The sequence below is a fragment of the Orycteropus afer genome, unplaced genomic scaffold (genome assembly GCF_000298275.1).
Source record: "Orycteropus afer afer isolate SDZICR_OR568_19922 unplaced genomic scaffold, OryAfe1.0 scaffold00204, whole genome shotgun sequence".
In the NCBI taxonomy this organism is placed as follows: domain Eukaryota; kingdom Metazoa; phylum Chordata; class Mammalia; order Tubulidentata; family Orycteropodidae; genus Orycteropus; species Orycteropus afer.
The window spans coordinates 1,030,600-1,035,188 of record NW_006921791.1 but is presented as its reverse complement, the minus strand read 5'-3'; the positions used below and the strand labels follow the sequence as shown (position 1 = coordinate 1,035,188).

General features: G+C 35.6%; 1 protein-coding gene across 1 annotated transcript in view; it reads right to left on the bottom strand.

The window, feature by feature from the left end:
* Window positions 1–4,589, bottom strand: part of SNTG2 (syntrophin gamma 2) — a 698,933-nt gene that overhangs the window by 631,118 nt on the left and 63,226 nt on the right. The gene's annotated exons all lie outside the window — the stretch shown is intronic.

Here is a 4,589-nt window from a genome sequence, read left to right as displayed (position 1 = left end):
GAGACTCTGAAACATGTTCTTGAGCAGAGAGTAGCTAAAGCAAATGGAAGAAATGACAAGATAAAAGAACAGAATAGAAGATTTCAAAGAGCAGCTCGAAAAGACAATGTCAATTATTATAATAAAATGGGCAAAGACCTGGAGTTAGAAAACCAAAAGGGAAGAACATGCTCAGCATTTCTCAAGCTGAAAGAATTAAATACAAAATTCAAGCCTTGAGTTGCAATATTAATAGATTCTATAGACACAATATTGAATGATGCAGGAAACATGAAAAGAAGATGGAAGGAATACACAGCATCACTGCACCAAAAATAATTGGCTGATATTCATCCATTTCAGGAGCTGGCATACAATCAAGAACTAATGGTATTCAAGGAAGAAATCAAAGCTGCACTGAAGGAAATGGCAAGAAACAAAGCTCCAAGAATTGACAGATTAACCATTGAGATGTTTCACCAAACAGATGCTGCACTGGAGACACTCATTCAGCTATGCCAGAAGATATAGCAGACAGCTATCTGGCCAACTGACTGGAAGAGATCCATATCTGTACCCATTCCAAAGAAAGGTGATCCCACAGAATGTGGAAATTATCCAACAATATAATTAATGTCACACATAAGTAAAATCTTGCTGAGGGTAATTAAAAAATGGTTGCAGCTTTATATTGACAGCAAACTTCCACAAATGCAAGCTGGATTCATAAGAGGATGTGGAATGAGGTTTATCATTGCTGATGACATATGGATCTTGGCTGAAAGCAAAGAATACCAGAAAGATGTTTGCTTGTGTTTTTATTGACTATGCAACAGCATTTGACTGGGTGGATCATAAAAAAATATGGATAACATTAAGAAGAATGGGAATTCAAGGACAGTTGATTGTGCTCATGAGGAACTTGTACATAGACCAGGAAGCTGCCGTTCATACAGAAGAAGGGGATACTGCATGGTTTAAAATCAGGAAGGGAGTGCATCAGGGTTGCATCCTTTCACCATACTTATTCAATCTGTATACTGAACAAATAATCCAAGAAGCTGGATTATATGGAGAAGAACATGGCATCAGAATTTAAGTAAGACTCATTCACAACCTGTGATACGCAGAGGACACATTTTCCTTGCTGAAAATGATGATGACTGGAAGCACTTATTGATGAAGATTAAAAGACTACAGTCTGCATTATGGATTTCATCTCAAAATAAAGAAAACAAAAATCCTCACAATTGGACCAATAAGCAGCATCACAATAAATGAAGAAAAGATTGAAGCTGATAAAGATCCCATATTATTTGGTTCTACAATCAACACCAATGGAAGCAGCAGTCTAGACCTAAGATGACGTAATGCACTGGGAAAATCTGCACACAAAAAAAATCTCTTTAAATTGCTGAATAGCAAAAATGTCTCCTTGAAGACTAAGGTAGATCTGATACAAGCCATGGTATTTTCAATTGCTTCATATGCATGTGAAAGCTGGACAAGGAATAAGGAAGACCAAAGAAGAGTTAATGCTTTTGAGTTGTGGTGTTGGCGAAGAATGTTCAAAGGACCATAAGTGCCAAAAGAGTGAACAAGTCTGTCCTGGAAGAAGTGCAGCCAGAATGCTCCTTGGAAGCGAGATTGGCCAGACTTCGTCTCACATACTTTGGTCATGTTGTCAGAAGGTACCATTCCTTGAAGAAGGATATCTTGCTTAGTTAAGTGGAGGGTCAACAGAAAAGGGAAATGCTCTCAATGAGATGCATTGACATGGTGGCTGCAACAATGGGCTTAGGTGTGGCAAGGATTGTGAGGATGGTTCAAGACTGGGCAGTGTTTCATTTTGTTCATGGGGTCGCTATGAGTTGGAACCAACTTGACAGCACCTAAAATTGGTCAAGGAATAAGGAAGACTGCAGAAGAGTTGATATATTTGTATTGTAGTGTCAGTGATGAGTACTGCTAGAAGAATGAACAAATCTGTCTTAGAGGAAGTACAGCCATTTGTTGATTTGTTATCAGACTAGTTTTCTGAGAAGAACATTATCCTTGGTGAAGCAGACAATCATCAAAAAAGAGGATTATGGTGAAGAAGACAGGCTGATAGAATGGTTGCAATAATGGGCTGAAGCATAGCAACGATTGTGAGGATGGCTCAGGACTAGTTGGTGTTTCACTCTGTTTTATATGAGGTCTCCATGTCTCAAAAGCTTGACAGCACTTAACAACAGCAACAACAATATTTGCTACTAAGTAAAATCTTATCTTGAAAATAAAAATAGCAGTCTGCATGGTACATATCACTTTAGTGTGAAGACTTTTGAAGTAATGTATAGATCTACATTGTTGTGATTGATGTGTCAGACAACATAGAAAACTGAATGAGTGAGTTATTTAACCTATGTCTCTAAGTTTTATCACCTGTACTATGGGAATTAAAAGGGCAATTACTGCATAATGATCTTGGGAGTTTTAAGTGCATAGCTGTCTTCAATATGGTTACAACATTACTATGACTGAAATAGAATAATATGTATTTGTAATCATTTTTAGTAGTAGTAGTAGTAGTAGTAGTAGTAGTATCTATAGCTTGTACTTCAAATGATGAGATCATTTCTTTTTCATTTTAATATCCATATTGTATACTCAACATGTATGCATTAAACCGAATCTACTGATTATTTTTTATCTTTGTAACACCTAAAACTTCCATTCATTTGTCCTGCTGATAAAGCAAAGTATGATTTGATCTTCCATTCCTGCTCTTAAAAGTATTTTAAATGGAAAACAATTATTCTCAATGAGGTTTCCTGATGAATGTTAAAATGGAAAATGTTCAATAATGTGGACATAATGAAAATTGCTATGTTTTGAGAACCCCAGAGAGATATTCTACCTCAGATTCTAAAAACAGCTGTGTTCTTTCTAAAAAGTAGTCCTTTTCATTCTCCAAATGTGTGGCAAATTCTCTTGGCAAAACGTTTTATTTATGTAACCAAGGGAAGAATTCAAGGTTTCAAGTGTCCCTCACACTAAAGAGGTTAGTCTCAATATGATTCTATAACTGAGATATATAAGAAATTGTGGTCTCAGTAGCTGGATATGTTCTTCTGTGAAAAACAACAACAACAAAAAAAAGATTTCCTCTGAATTTCACACCCTCCTTCCCCCAATTCTAATGGAGGTATGAAAGTTTATTCAAAAACGTGTTCACTACATTTCTGAAAGACACCTTTAACATGGACCAACAGAAATAATTAAAGATAAAAACTGACAGAGAATGTATATTATTCAGGTGTTCTAATCTACTCTCATTTTTTGAGAGCAGGGAGTTTTAATATTTTAATCTCAAGTCTATGGATATTTTTAGGCATCAGTAAGTCACTTGAAATTGTATGCATAATTACATAAGTATGAGCATATGGTCATTTTTCTTAGAAAAGACTCTATACTTTTCATCCAGAACTTAACCTTGGATTAGACTCTGGCACTTAGGAATACAAAAACAAATAATATATATTTTTCTGCCCTATCATAGCACAAAAATTTCAGTATTTTTACTATAACTTGAGTTGTATTTTCTATAGTTAAAAAAGTTGTCATTAATAAAGTTGTTACATAGAAAACTGAAAGAGTGAGTTACTTAACCTATGTCTCCAACTTTTATCACCTGTACTATGGGAATCATAAGTGCAATAACCACATAATGATCTTGGGAGTTTTAAGTGCATACCTGTATGCACTTCAAAAAATCTTCCTCAGTTTCTCCCTCTTTCTCTACTCCAATCATCGTTTGGTAGTTAGAACAAGTGGAAGGAAAAAAAAAAAGTCAAACTACTAATAGTGGTTAGGTTAAGTGGACAAAGTTGGACATGATATTTATCTACTTTAAGAAAAAAAAGAGTCAGAATTTAGTGAGAATTTTATAAGCTATTTTAAAGTATAGAATGACAAGGAAAAAAAGAGACTTCAAGATCCAGGTTCTGGATCTAAGAGTGAGGGAAGAGTAGAAAGCACAAGGATGGCACAGCCATCTTTACTCTCCCTTACTTGGTTTAACCAGTCTTAGAACTGCAGGCGGGATCCTCAACTGGTGGAGGTGGCATGAATTGGGTGGACTTACTTGCATGCCATGGTGGGTAGAACAGGGTAGATTTTGTGTCTAGGTAACAGAAGAAGGAGGGATTTTAAATAGAAGACATGAACAATACTGTCCATAAACAGCAATATAGATATAAAATATACAAATATAAGTCTAGAATTATAAATAATGTGGGATTTATATGGCATTTTCTCAATAAACTAATCAAGATTTATTAATGAGTGTATCAAATTTTGCTAGCCTCTGCATATCTTGTGAAAATATGGTCATTGCCATCAAGTTGACTGAGACTCAAAGTAACCCCTCCTTGGGTTTCCAAGGCAGTATCACCAGGGAAGTAGATCACACAACCCTCCTTCCCAGGAGTGGTTGGTGGGTTTGAACCTTTAGCCTTTTGATTAGCAGTCAAATGCCTTAGGCACCACACCACCAGAATTCCCTATGTTATAGAGGTTGCCAAAAATATTTTTCTTAATATTTATTTATTCTTTTGTTTTGTTTT